Raw genomic sequence first — 16,134 nt, 5'->3', positions numbered from 1 at the left:
TGGGTTCCTCGAAGTTCTCTGCTTTTTATGTTATACGTGAATTACATTTCCTTTCTTCTTAAATCAATACGTGTGCTTGTGTATGCTGACGACATGAAGCTCTTAATAGAAATAATCAATGCAGAAGACTTCGAAATATTCCAGAATGAAATTAATGTATTCTACACTTGGTGCAACAAAAGTCTATTGCAACTCAACATTAAAAAATGTAATTCAATAGCATTCAGCAGAAAAACAGTAACACCACCTACAAACATTTTCTTAGGAAACCAACCAGTAGAAAAATGCCAAATCGTTAGGGACCTAGGCGTAATCTTAGACTTCAAACTTTCATTCATAGAACATTATAATACAATTATCAACAAAGCAGATAGTATGCTGGGCTTTATAAAACGCTTCGGCCACAATTTTCAAGACCCATATACAATCAAACTATTATATATTACATACGTCCGACCAATTCTGGAATACTGTAGCATTGATGGAATTCCTATATTGTACCACATGAAGAACGCATTGAATCTGTCCAAAAACAATTTCTTTTGTACGCCGTTCGTGAGCTAAATTGGACAGCATTTCCCTTACCATCATATGAAGCACGCTGCATGCTTATAGACATACAAGCACTTAAAGAACGCCGCGAACTTTCAATGCTTTATTTTATCAATGACATTATTTCTCAACGCGTGCAATCTTCTAAATTATTATCGCAACTACATTTTAATGCACCCAGTAGTCAATTAAGAAATCGTAAAATATTTTTGGAAAACCCTCACAGAACTAACTACTCAAAAAATGGCCCAATAAATCGCATGATGCGTCACTATAATCAGCACTGCGAAAATATCGACATCACTATGGGCAGGATCCAAATCAAAAAGCGACTAACTACTGGAAATAATGTATAGAATATAAGGAAACATTGTATTATTATAACTGTAGCCTACATATGCCTGACGAAAATAAATAAATGGTAGTTAATCTCGGAAAAGTTGTTCCGGAGAATAAAGGGTTTAGAGCGGGGGCCTAGTGTGGTTGATAACGTCTCCGCCAACCACGCTCGACGCCTGGGTTCGAATCCCACCGCCGACATAGGTGTCGATGGTTGTGAGGTGGCGTGATCCTCTCACAACCAAATCAACTGGTCTAGATTCAGTCCTAGCCCACACCGGGAGATTTTCTGAGGCGAAAAATCTCTGGGATCACGCCTTCCATCGCATGAGGAAGTAAAGCCGTTGGCGCCGGTCCTTTAATAAACGGGTCGTGAGTTAGGATCCTGGGTGTGGAGTCGCCTCTCTGGCCGTCGGTGATTGGCCACAACAGTGGCGGAACTAGACCGACGGAAAATAAGCGAGATTAAAAAAAAAAATAAAGGGTTTCTGGTTAATATACAGTTTGGTATGGAATTCACCAGCAACGCGGTACTAGTATGTTTGTAGTTCTGAGTATTTCGAACTAACTTGATCGAGAGAATCCAACGATTTAGAAGATTGTGGTCTTCAGGAAAGTTAGAAGATCAAGGAATTTCGGTTGGTCAATAGTTTAGTTTGAAATTCTAACGTGATGCTAGTATGCATGAAGCTTTTAGTATATTCCTCTTGTTTCATCTCAATCGACAAGTAAGAGAAAAACGGTGCGAGGCGCCGTGTCTCTGCGCGTTTACGTTGGCAGAAGAGAATAGAGTGCTCGTATATAATGCTGCGGAATAAACGCGTCTTCGACCCGGCTCAGTTTTGCTCATCTGAGGGTTTTCGGAATGTAGTGACTCCGCGAGGTGTACTAAGACATTATTTCATGTCTCATGGCGCCCGCTAAGCCTGAGACTGTTCGCTCGTTGGTTTTATTCAGAAACGTTGCAAATCTGAATAGGTTTCGGTCGGTCGATAAATATCGTGAATAACCTAATGACTACGCGATGTATACCAAAGAACCGCGTTCACTGAAGTGTGTCTGCTTTTTCGAAGGTATTCGGGATTGGTAATAGACATTTATATATAAAAACATAGATGCTCTGGGCGGTAGATGATTTTCGTGTGTGTCTATCCGATAAGATCGCGGGGTTCGACAACAAAGATACTCATCGTTCGTTATCATAATAAGTGAGTTTCGCGCGCAACTTTTTTCGATTCCATTAAATACTAAGGGACCATGATAACATAAACCTTTTTTTGTCCGTTGCAGTAGTAGAAATATGGCAAAACTCGCTCTTGGTTTGTCCGTTTAGCCGGAGATTGCCCACCCGTTGCTTTTATATAAGCGTGTAGGTGTGGTTCCTTCGATAAATATAGAGATTAATCTAAAGACTACGCAATGAATACCTTTTACCGAACGCGTCTACCGAAATGCGTTTGTTCCTTTTTATGGTACTCGGGAATGCCAATAGACAAATACTTAAACACTTGTACGCTTCGAGCAGTGAATGTGTTTGACAAAATAATCGTTCGCCTCCGTAATTAATTAACTTCGCGCGCAACATCGTTCGATTCCGTCACTAACCACGGTGACGCAACCCTTCCTTTCCATCGCAGTCGTGGAGATGCAGAGGTAAACTCGGTCTCCGACAACAACGGCTGCTACAAGTCCTTCCTTAAAATTTCCGTCCTCACCTTAACGATTTTTTTATTATGGTTGATGACATGATAACAAGTTGACTTGAAATAAGTTTTGATTTCAATGTTGTGATCAAGAATTTTATCTTCGATTTCTCAAAATACCATCTATTCGCTTCAATTACTGCACGCCAGTACCAAATACCCATCAGTCTTGACCCTCTGAACAACTTCGCTAAAGACCGCAGCTTTCTGAAAGGACAGAGCTGCGAGATAACTTAACGTAGTTTCTGGAAATTCGTTAACAGAAAACGTGAAAACTCAGGCCCTGAACTCGAAGCTGAGTCTGCTGCATTAGAAGTTCCTATGGATCGCATCAAACTGACGAGGTTTCTGGTTACTCCTGAAATGGTTATCTCTGCTGCGAAGAAGCTTAAAAGTTCACATTCCTCGGCACCTGACGGTATATCGTCAGTTATGTTCTGTCGATGTGCTGTTGATTTTACTACGCCACTCACAGCCATTTTCACCCGCTCGTTTGACGATGGTGTTTTCTCTGAAGTTTGGAAGCAATCATTCATGTTTTTCGTGTCCAAAGCTGGCGACATCAAGGTGCAACAAGCTTATCTGCAGCGTCAAAGCTATTCGAAATTACCATCAGTGATGTGATTCGTAGCCAGTCAAAGAGCTACAGTTCTAAGCAGGGTTTCATGCCTGGGGCTGGGAGATCTGTTACCAAGAATTTGTTGGACTTCACTGCATTGAAGAACAAAATTGCTCAGATTTGAAGGCGGCTTTTGACAAAATCGATCACAATATACTGTTGGCCAAACTACTTCGTCTTGGATCTTCTTTGAGGCTGGTATCGTGGATTGGGTCTTACCTAACAGGTCGTGAACTCCGTGTTGAAGATTACTCTTGCCTATCCTCCAGTTTCTGCAATTCAACCGGAGTGCCCCAAGGCAGCCACTTAGCCCCGCTTTTGTTTACACTATTTTTCAACGACGTTGCTTCAAAATTGCGTTTGGATTGCAAACTCATCCATGCCGTTGGCTTGAAAATATATTTGGTGATTCGATCAATTGAAGACTGCTACTGTTTGCAAAATCAGCTGTATCTGTTTATGGACTGATGTTCTTGCATCAAACTGATCGTTAGCATACCAAAAAATTGATAACGGGACTTCACTCTGAGAAAATGAATGACCTGGGAGTTGTAAAGCAAAGCAAAGCTTCGGCGCTACGTTCCGATTCGGAACTCGACCTTCTGTTTATTATACACAGACTTCGCAACCAACTATTAAAGTGTACAGGACAATTGCGGGGCTAGCGTTACGATCTAACTGACACTAACAGTCTCTTTCGAGCCGAGACTCGAACCTACGACGACTGGCTTGTTAGGCCAGCATCGTACCTCGAGACCAACTGGGAGTTGTACTGAATCCAATACTATCATTCAACAACCACTACACCGCGATAATTGCCAGGGCCAATCGATAACTTGTTTTCATTCCGAAAGGTGCCAAAAGCTTCATTGATCCATACTGCTTGTCCTCGTATTGTTTTTGTGTTGTGCGCTGGTGAGACCAATTCTTGAGACCGCTTGTATTGTCTGGAATCCTGTAGATACTTCCTGGATCGATAGGGTTAAAGGCGTTCAACAAAGATTTATCCGGCTGGCCCTGCGAAATCCTATAGTTCTTCCTAAATACGAATCCGATGCAGACTTTTGAACATGGACACACTTGAAAAAAATACGTAATATTCAACACGCGATGTTTATCGCGAAGTTGCTCGATGGAGAAGTTGACTCTCGTCGGTTTCTCTCCATGTTGGATTTTCGTGTGGCTCAACGCCCCCTCCGGTACCAGAAAGATTTCACCGTGTTGCTTATGGAGACGGTGCGGTGGTAACTCCGATAATGCGGACTTTTATGCTTGTGAAGAAACTTTGATTTCAGTGAAACATCCATTCGTTTTAGAAATAAGATTTGGTAAATTTTTATTTATTCATTAAGAAACTATTCATGTAAGATAAAATACAGAAAAAATACAAATATAAAATACAAAATAATAAACATAATGTGCTGTATACTGTATACATAATGTATACAAAATGTAAAAAAATAAAAATTGCATTTACACTAGCGACATGCAGCGGTGGTACTGAAATACATAATTTTCAAAAAATTGTGTAAAATTACAAAAAAATTGTAAATGACACTAAACAGCCGTCGCTCGTACAAAATATCTCCATATATGTCATTAATATAAACGGTCGAATCTAAAAAAATGTTGCTAACCTTCACTTAAAATAGTGCGTGAAACCTGAATTTGTTATTATGTTGAAGTTAAAGCTAATTTTTGAATGTACTATTAGAGAATTGGTAAAAACTTTAAATTAAAAAAAATTATTAAGGAAATTAAAGAAATCAAAATTATTGAAGAAAACAGCAGAGCTTTTACTTGCAGTTTTTGACCTGCGCCAACTACGTCTTACGCCAACTAATATATGTACAAATGAAAAACCAAAAACATCGAGAGCGTCACGAAAATTATTCACTTTCTAATGCTTTGAATTCATTCAGTTTCCAACGGATCTCGTTTATGGTGGCGAACCAGCCTACCTAATAAAGCAATAAAAAAATCCCTTTATTCTTACGGTCACTTCGACTCCCTACTAGGATATGTGATAACGGACGAAAGAAATACGAATCATAAATCCTGTACGTGCGGTTAGATGGACCACACGGAACAACGTTAGATTTAGGATTGATTTTTTAGCACAATATTACTAACATTCTAACCCTGGAGTGTATTTCGCGAGAGACATGTTCCCCTTCGCGGAACCACTACCTATCTCTGGTACTCTACTGGCCTCTCTTCGGCCTATCCTTGCTTTGGTACACTACATGTGGGCTTCATCCCACTAAATTATGCTCTCAACAGCGTCTCCGGCGTTCGCTCCACCGTACTGTTTTGTTTGTGAACAACACGCGGTGACGAATTACACGGTGCATAAAGTATGGTGTTTATTCTAATTGTGCTTACGGGTGACTCGAATTTTTCGTCGGCTGCATAATTGAAAGTATGCGCGTTGGTGCTGGAGTCACTATTGATTATAATTTTCAGTTGCGAAAAAAAAAGGTTTGCAAATCAGCGTATGACATTATCTTTTTCATTCCCACGACAATTAACAACTTTTTATTCTCATGGAACCTATTTTTGTAAATGAAAATTAAAAATTTAACTAGTTTTTTCAGCGAACAGATTTCACTCACGCTGTTTGTTTTGACAATAAAGCTTTACCCACAACTGCGTACATTTTTATCAAATGATTCAAGTCAATTACACAACGTTTCTCTTCAAGTTTACTACTCAATACCTAAAAAAGGGAGTCAAAGAAGAATTATTACAGAAATTTACCGCTTTTTATCAACCAATCGATGCAACCTCTATTCCTGTATTCCCAAATCTGTTACAAAAAATATATTGACATAAGACAGGCTGCTGTAATACTATGTAAACTTGCGGTCGTGTCTTATTAACAACCTCTCCAGCTATTTTTGAAACAAATAACGGAAATCAACTTTTTTGTGGAAAACAACGAAACAACGTTTCGATTTAATCAGGTTCCGTCACGTTCAACCATTTTACCACCAGACGTAGAAATGTTCTATTTCATTAGTTTTTTGGTTGTTCATTAGTTAAATATGTTGTCTTTACAGGAATTTTTGCTGTTTTATACATGCATAAGGTTTGCATTACATGTTTGTGTAAAAAATGCCATCATGCATGTTATTGGAAACAAAAACGAACAGAGTTAGTTTTTCTAAAATTTATAAGCCATAAGCACACACGTTCTGACTTGAATGCCGCCATTCTGTTACACGCGGTAGCCTTTCCCGCGCTTTGACACGGTGAGAAGCGGTGTGGCACCTAAAACCCTCGCCATGAAGATTGGTTAAAAAAAAACCAACCGAGGATCCTAATCCCGTCCAATCGGGGCCCCCAAGCACGGCCGAGCCGTCATAATCCGTTCCATTACATTTTACGGTCGCGGCAGATTGGCTGCATTCAAATTTAAGTGGCTCTAATGAGCCGACGAACGGGAAGTTGCCGAAAATGGGTAACCTAATCGTTGGCCATTCGGGAACTAAGAAGATTGGGACTTTTAACCATCACACTACCCACACAATTGAAGCCATCAGCCGTCCAGCATCTCATTGTCGAGCCGGGCGGCCGCGCGGCTGCGTAGTGCGGATTAGTTTCCAATTTTAATGGCCCACATTGCCGTCCCTGGAGAGCACTAAATTGACCGGGTCGGTAAGCGGTTGTCGAATAATTTATTACTGATTGGCGTGTTTGGTTTTCGAGTGACTCAATTGAATATATGGTTGGGGGGAAATGACTAGAAAGAGTGACAGTCCGTGCTTTTTTGACAAGGTTCGTTCCTCTTAGCGCTCAATTCGTTCGGTTGTAGGCAGTGAACAATATTCTTGTAAAATTTCTGGACAGTGCGGCTAGGTAGGTCGTTTTACAATCCTCAGTTGAAACAGTTTATAGCGCTATATATCAATACTAAACGCCAGTTTTGAACATTAATTTGTCTATGGCATCACCATCTAAATTGGGTGATTCCATCGCGAACTGCGATGTGATTGTGAATTCGCGAGCAAGAGCCGCACTGTTACTGAACTCGGCTCAGCCCGGCCGTGCCGAATGAAACGATAATTTACGGTCCGAAATTATGAGGACACCGCGGATGACACTTTAATTAACAGGTGATAAGGCGAATACTAATTCGCCCGATTGGCGGTGGATAAAGCAAAGGCCAGCAATATCAACAGAATGGCACTGGTGTTTCGGATCTGTTCGAGTTTCACGCAATGGTCACATTTTTTCTGCGGTTGGAAAGCAGCAGGTGGTGGGCATGACAATATGTCACAAAAAGAGCGGGCTGTTATTATTGCTCGATTATCGAAACGATGATAAATTTACTAAACACGGTCGCGAAGTTTTGACTTGCTTATAACGGATCAAAATACACTGTGGAATCAAAATTTATGTATTTGTCGCGGAGTAAAATACTGCGAAAATGAATGCACGATTCGATTTAAGTGGAGGTTTTAAATATAATTTTATTGATGATTTATTAACGTAAGGTTCATTCTTATTTGGCCAACATCAGACAGCTGGACCACACGGGCTGTCGTATCTGCTTCTAATTATTCCGTGTGAGCGTTAGCGTGGGCGTTCCAAATATTGATGGAGATTACCCAATCGCTATTTTTATCCATTCGAAATCCACTGACATATGAACAACTTTCGATTTCAAGCATGATGGAATTGAACGAACTTCCACCCGCATACGTACGCATTCACGACTGGTTTGGTACTAATGTCCGCCTAGGCAGTCAGTCCTCCAGACGCATTGCGTAGTTAAGTTTTGCCAGGAAATACGGCACTTTTGCACGCTGGCCTCAATTCGCGCGCTTGTTTACGCATTAACTAGTGATCTGGTGAAATAGAGATAGGGAAACGTTGAGTGTTAAATTTTTATTTCTTGCCATCATTGGGAATTTTTGTAGGTTGATTTTCTTATTTTAGAAGTCTTCCAATGACCTAAATATATGTAGAAAAAGGATTGGCAACATGGCTAACAAAACAAACGCACATTAAATCGGTCCGTAAATTTTTCATAAAATTCACTTGTATTTTCGCTCTGGAAGTTATAAAAAGTTGAAAAATCTCAAGTTTATGGAGTGTCGCGTGTGTAAGATACAAATTAATTATAGTGGAGTGAAGATTAGAAGATCAAAAATGGAATTGATTATGCAGTATAAATTGGCACAGAAGATATAGTTCGCTCGCCATTCGTGTACGCTTTCATTTCTACCAAGTGAACGGTAGTGTTAGTGAATTGAGAGGGAAGTGGAAGCCGTAAATTGAGAAGAAATGGGCTCTATCATACGTCCTCTCCTGACATCGATTATAGGATTGTGTTTGTTTATTTCTTTTTATCCCCCATTGAGCTTTGCACGCAGCAAAGAGCAAACCTTTTTGCTTCAGCTGGCTCGTAAAATGCAACTGGAGAGACAGGAATCAGAAGCTAAGTATTGGTGTTGATAATATTTTACATTTACAGTGAAACTGTGAGGCCTGAAACATGCTGGACGCCGGCGCGGGCGGTCCGGTAGGATTCTTGCCGTAGGTTGGTGAACAGATCTACTTACGGCTGTTTATTGAGCTGCGGCGGGAGTCTCGCCCGATCGCTCGCTTTGGCGTTCGACGTGTTTCAGGCCTGACTACCTATGTTAAAGCACACAACTTTTCTTCCATTCGATTTGAACAGCATAGCGAGAGAGAATTTGTTTTTTTCTGCCTTTTGTGCTGCGTGGTGATTAGTGCATTCGTGTACATTTGTGTTGGCTGCGTGTGAGGCGTGAAGAGAGACGATGGTTGCTTGGATTGAAGTTTGCTTGTGTGTGTGTGTGTCGAAACATGATGAAGTCGATGCGAAGTGTTGCCGTGTTTTCAACAATTTGCTCGGCATGCGTGCGCAATAGGATTGCTCATTATTTTCATTTTTCATGAACCTGAAACTAAAATTCAATTTATGATTTCGTAGCTTTTGAACGAATAGTGTACTCTTGGATGATTATGTTCAATTCGTGTGAGTCGGGCCAACATGAGTCCACACTGACCACACCAACTAATCGTTATTAGTTTAACATTTTGTCAAAAAGCTTTGCTTAGTTCGGTCAAATAATATTTGTACATATACACTTTTTTGAATAGTTAAGTTGGAAACATACAAACGCCGTCCATGATAACCGCATTTCATTTGTGATCAGTTTGGTATTTTGCTAATAAACTTAGAACTCTACTTTGTTTCGTATCCATATTTGCCTTTTTATAAACTTGTAGTAACTAGTAGTAACTAGCATTGATCTAACATTTGCTTCCTTTATTTGACCGCCAGGTGTCAGTTTTGATTAGCATGCAGGCGCGAAAAAATTATTATCTGATGTACAATTGCGACTGATTCTGATCAGTAGCTCAAGCTCAGTAGATCAAGCTCAAATTCAAGCTATCTGATCCATTCCAAGTCCTTACGTGTATTCTATTCGATGGTACGCTCCAATTTTATGATTTAACTAGCTTTTGGACGAATGGTGCAAAACCTGAACAACATTTTTTAAATCTATTTTGAAAATCTCGTTAGTCGGTATAACATCATACCATGCGACTGAATGTTGATAGCGATTGTTTTGGCATTTTGTAAATGAACTTCTAACTCTGTTTTGTTTGATATGCATATTGGCATTTTTCTAAGTTTTCTTGCTTTGAAGGCATGCAACTCTGCCAGTTTTTATACTCAGTAGGTATTATAGTTTATATAAAATTTTCCGCGAAGTCCACGTTTTTAGGCAAATATTCTTAGCCGGTAACCCTGGTCGGTTTTCTTCCCCGAACCGCATTATTACTCAAGACAAGAATGGTGCATGAGTAACCTAGTTTTACATCAGGATTTGCGCGCGGTATTTTGACCGCGCTCAGTGTGACTATCCTCATACATCGGTTTCGAAGTCCAATAACCACGCATCAATGATCTTACATCGTACAACGCTCGGGTGTGCCTCGTATTGGCTCTTTGGTCAGAGACTTTTCCCCCTTACGCGCTTTGTCGGTTTTTTGAGCGCTTATCCATCATGTCACGAAACAACGCGGTATGATATTTTTCACTGGTACCAGTAGTTTGCGTTTGGCGTGCGGTTGTTGCGTTTTACGAAATCCATTCGTTTCAAGGTAAATTTAAAAAGCTCACAGGATGAAACGCGAAGTTTAGTGTGATACAAACTGTTAACGATTGGTAGGTTGCCGAAGATAACTAGAAACTTCAATTCTCCTGTATGCCGATGCAGCGATCGTGGCGTGGTTCTATTTATATCGTCTCCTGGTGGCCGGTTGCCCAGAGACCGAGAAGTAACCATATCGTGCGCGAATTTGTGTAGGAAAGATCGCACCATCAACCTCGATGGATCCAGATCAATTCCTTTCCACTAACACTAATTCCTTCCTTTGATACTTGTGGATGATGCAGAGGATTCCTCGGTCTCTAGTAGCAACAAGTATTAAACTAACATTCCCGATATCCCTTCCTCGATTGATCTGCATTGGGCGTGGCCAGCTACGTTATTGATCAGTGAAAAGAAAGATCACCAGGAATTGTACACTGAAAATGGCTTGCTACTCCTAAGCACCATTTTGACGGTTCTTTGTGCAATTTCAGCTGATTCTGCTCAATCGCGGGCAACACACGGGCGATCAAATATGCTATGCTATGCTATGCTATGCTATGCTTCCAATGACCTAAATATATGTAGTCCATAAAGCAAATGAAGTCATTGCAGCGACATTCAACTGGACACAGAACCAATATTCTAGACGGTTGAAAATGTGAATGTCTGAGGCACTACCGATTTCGAGGAAAAAAGTCTCCCCTCGCACAGAAGTACGGAATTTACGAGCCATTGTTTATATGAACGGTAGACATTCCCATCGGCTGTCCCTTATGTATTTTAACCGGTGGCGTTTGTAGGTGTGTTTCGCTGAAACTGGAAATATCGAGATGTTACTGATCAGTTTAAAAATCATCCAACAATCGCATAATCTTACAATAGGGCAAATATCATGAAAATACAACTGCTGCTATGCGACAATAACTAACTTTTGAGTATAATGGTACGCACATGAGTTAGGATCTGCATTTTATCGATATGCAGACAATAATTACATTAACAAACAAATTAATATTTCGATCCATGCTCGCATAAAAATGGAGTCTTATGACAGTGAGAGCTTTTGTTGTTTGTTGTTTGAAACAGAAAATTGGCGAAACAAGTGAAATTGACATGATAAACGGTCAAAAGTGAAATACTTTCAAAATACATATACAAGGTGCGCCATAATTATTGCAACAAGAAATAGAGGACCGTTAACCATGTTTTTGAGAAGCAGAAAAAAACTTTTAAAAGAGAAAATAATTTATTGAGTAAAAACAATTAAAAACAACAACTGATTCCATATAAACACAAAAAACAAGGCTCGTGCTGCTTTGCGATCTTCTTGCCCGGACCATTCGTCGCGATCACCTGACGACGCTCTTCATCGACGATCTTTACCATTAGGCAAGCCCACAACCCGCAAAACGACCGAGTACTCGCACGAACATCAGGAGATGGTGATTCAGTTGGAAGAACGATCCTTCGCTCGTCTTACCCAGCTTCTGTGATGGTTTTTGTTGGAGTGACCGCCGATTCGCGAACCGAGCTGCTGTTCGTCGAAAACAGGAGTCAAATCGATGGTGATTACTACCTGGATGAGATTTTGAAAAAGAATGTAATGGGTTCGGTCCAGAAAACGAATAACAATCAAAACTGGACCTTCATGCAAGACCCTGGCTCACACAAAGAAGACCGTTCAAGACTCGTGCAAGTCCAACTTTCCCTCTGTCATCACCGAGGACTCCAAACTCGCCAGATCTCAACGTGATGGACTTTTCGATTTGGGGGATGTTAGCGAAGGCCTGCTAACGCAAACACACAACTTCGGATGAGTCGAAGAAGTCTACGCTCAAATCTCGGAAGGAAATTCCTCAAAATAACATTCGGTCCGTCATCGAGTCTTAATTTAATCGTCTCCAAGCTGTCATCATGGCTAAAGAAGGACACATTGAATGACTTGTTGTACTTTCGAACTGTTTTTACTTAATAAATTATTTTTAATTCAAAAGTTTTCTCTTAATTGCCAAAAACGTGGTTAACGGTCCTCTGTTTCTTGTTGTAATAATTATGGCGCACCCTGTAAGCCTATAAGGCACTTGTTCCTATAATGATGATATAAAGAGGCCGGAGATTGATCCAAAACACCATTTTGAACAACAAGATGGCACCTTCCGATTTCAAAAAACAACCTGAAATGGTCAATAAAAAACTGGGATGAAGACTGTAGGCTGGACATCAACTCCAAAAGTTATTTTTAATTCGTAAATGGCGATTTAGGTGTCCGAAAAAAAACCCTAAAACGGTCGAATACCACACAATATGGGTGTTCGTGTAAATCGACCCAAAACGCCATTCTTAAATCCAAAATGTGTGAATATAGTGAAAACCATATAATATTAGTATTCCCGGAACTGGAAAAATGCCCGAAGGGTAGAAATCGGTCTCCGATGCTATTTTGAAATCCTAGACGGCGTCTTTTGATTTCTGGTAATACGACCCAATATGTTTTGGTTTACGGGATCAAGAAAAATTCATTTGATAGATCGACATCCCTGCATCCTCTAGAAGGGAGGGCTTCCATACGACTGAAACACAAATTTTTGCACAAATTAAGAACTTATCGAGAAAATGGAACAACTTTGGCAGGTGGAAGCTTTTGAGGGCAAGAAATGTTTCAATGATGATATGGCACCTCTTTCTACTCTGAAGGGGGGGAGGAGTCCATATAAATTACCGCATAACTCGAGAACTAATCAAGCTAATTAAACCAAATTTGGAGGACGGAGGTTTAATATTTATATGGTGGTTCGACACTTATCCCGATTCAGGAAACCATCCCTTCTCTAAAAAGGAGGGTTCCCATCTAATGAAACACAAGTTTTTGAATAACTCAAGAACTAATCGAGGAAAAAGAACCAAATTTTACATGTGAAGGTTTTTGGGGGCAAGGAATGATTTTCAAATTTCTACATAACATAAGCAAATGGGATCAAATTTGAAAGTGAGGATTTTAGAGTACAAGAAACATTTCTATGATGGTTATGCACTCCTCCGAATTTAGAAGGGAGAGGCGGTGTCGCACAAATGAAACACATATTGCAACCAATTTTGAAGTAGAATACTTCTCTCAGGAAGTTCGGCTACATAGGGATGTGTAACGAAAATCTAAAACCGAAAAAAGTGAAAAATATGTCCAATTTCAAATGCTAATAAAACGGTTAGTATTCGATGGATTTTCTTCGTTCTTGCAGCAATAGATTGGAAAATCTTCTAAGATTCTTCCCAAAAGAAGATAATTGTAATTTTATTATTCACACTGTTGTACTATTAAAAATAACCCAGCCTTGTCAAAACGCAAAATTCGACTTCTGATTGGTCGTTATATGATTGCTTCCCAAGCACGGTCGACAGAATCATATACCTTGCAATTGGAACATGCTATTTGGTCTATATAAGAGCCTGTTTTAGCCGAAGCCGCTCATAATAGTTCTAGACAGCGACAACAGCAGTCGACCTCCCTTAGCAGCAGTACTAGCAGTGCAGTGGATACAAGCGATGGCGCAAAGCGGCCAGAGCTGTGGCGTAGCAACGGATAGTGCACTAGGTGCAGCGGATTCCAGCAACGATAGCGGCTGATGCAGTGAGGCACTTTAGTGAAATGCAGTCTCTGTGCGATAGTGGGCACTAGTAGATGCATTCAATGAAAAGTTGACTTATTTTGACAACACGTGAGCCATCTAGTTTTGAGTGTTATATCAGCATTTCATTGTTCACTTTATCACAAGGAATACTTTATTCGCCCTGTCAGTGATACTAAAATGAACAACAAATTGTCCTTTTCAGGATGAAATAAAAACTTGATTGAAGAATTTAATATTTTCTAATGAGCTAATTCTCATTTTTAAATTTGTAAAAGTTATAAATTTTACTTCATCTCCGTGTCTCAAAACGCGCTGAATTATCTTTTCCTTCAGTCATGAGCACAACATTCGAAAAAATTTTATCTCAAAATTTAAAAATTTTCAAGCCACAACCATGACAAGCAACTTACTATTTTATTGATACTGGTCAATCCTTGTTGCTTAGCTTAGCTTAGCTTGACTGACTGCACATATCAATGGTTGCATTCCGTGATTGATCCGAATCAGTAAAATTGCACAGTGAATCAAATGAATGGGGTTGGGAGTTACCGACCATTCTCATTGTACAAGTTTTAGTGACTCAATACTTTGAAGGATCAATAACGACACCAGCCACATCCTTGCAATCAGGTGGGAAGAGGGAAGGGATGTTAGTGTGACCCTTGCTATTTGGAGAAATATTATTGAAAATAATCAATCCTTGTTGAAGCGCAAAATTCGATTGATCTGATTAGTCAACGTTTATTTGCTAGAAAAAATGACTGACACGCAAGCAGCCCGATTATCTTTCTTGTAAAAGTATTCTACTTCAACCTTGCGGTCGCGGTTTTGCACACAACCCTCCTGTTAATTTCGGAAAACAACTGAAAATAACCGAGCACTACCAAAAATCGATATTTCCGGAACCAAAATGATGCCCAAGAGAGGCCAGAAATTGACACCACATGCCATTTTGAAATTCAAAGTGACGACTTCCGGTTTCTGGAGAACAGCCTTAAATGACCGAATACCACCCAATATGAGTATTCCGGTAATCGGGATGATGCAGAGAAACCAGAAATTAACACCAGATGTCATTTTGAATATTTTCAGGGCCACTATATTATTTACAGAAAGCTATTTTATTAGTGTTAGAAAAAAATATTGACATAAACATATTCATACAAGATAGCTTATGATAATAAAAATGTCTATAATTCAAAGTATCATTGAAGAGGAGAGGTCTGTTTCGAACTAACTTTTTAAGACCACCCTTGAAGTTAGTTCGACATCAAAGTTGCGATTAATACCTATAAACAACAAAAGCAATACCAGGTATTGTTTGTTTTTGATATAGAGAAACAGCTAAAAAAATCTCTTTTAAATAGTCTGCATTTCCCTTAGAATAAATAGTTCAATTGTCAATTATTAGCAATTGGATATGGAGAAGTACCAGTTGAGATTTTCGTTTGATTGATTTCGTTTCTGCAAAAATTTCTGCCTCCAAATATTGACGAAAGAGAACCGCATCACAAATCTGTTCCCAAAAAATCCAATATAAGCGCTAAATTTTGTTGATAAAATGTATGTTCATTTTTTTGAGCTTTCATCTGTAAAAACTTGTACTTAAAACTCGATAAATCTGTCTGGTGTTTAACACCAACAATTTTTATAAACTTTCGGTGAACTTGATTAATGCTAACATTGGTCACTAGTAGCTAAACTTTTAAACATAATAACAACTGGTCCTATCCCTATTGTTTAAAAAAGGATAAGTTTTCATCGGTATTTAATGTCTCTGTGACTTTCGGGTGGATTTTGAATTGAATCTTCTATAACTAAACTTGCGAATGAGTTGTTGAGTAAAATTGATGGGAAAACATTAAGGAAGCTTCGTAGTTGATCCGTAAAAAGATAATAGACAATACGAAACTCTACGAAGGATCAATTCGGGTAAAGATAAATAATGCTAAAAATTTAAATGAAAGTTAGGTACTGCTAAAAAAAAAACAATGGTGCTCGCGGTAAATCATACCCAATTAAAATTGTTGTTCCTCAAGGAAGGATCTTAGGTTCATGACAATTCACATAATAAACGAATGCCCTCGCAGCTGGTCTCGAGGTGCGAAGTTGGCCTAACAAGCTAGTCGTCGCAGCTTCGAGTCGCGTCTCGAGAG

The sequence above is a fragment of the Wyeomyia smithii genome, chromosome 3, assembly GCF_029784165.1.
Source record: "Wyeomyia smithii strain HCP4-BCI-WySm-NY-G18 chromosome 3, ASM2978416v1, whole genome shotgun sequence".
NCBI classification, from domain to species: domain Eukaryota; kingdom Metazoa; phylum Arthropoda; class Insecta; order Diptera; family Culicidae; genus Wyeomyia; species Wyeomyia smithii.
The sequence above is the reverse complement of the archived record's forward strand: the minus strand, read 5'-3'. Positions refer to the sequence as shown.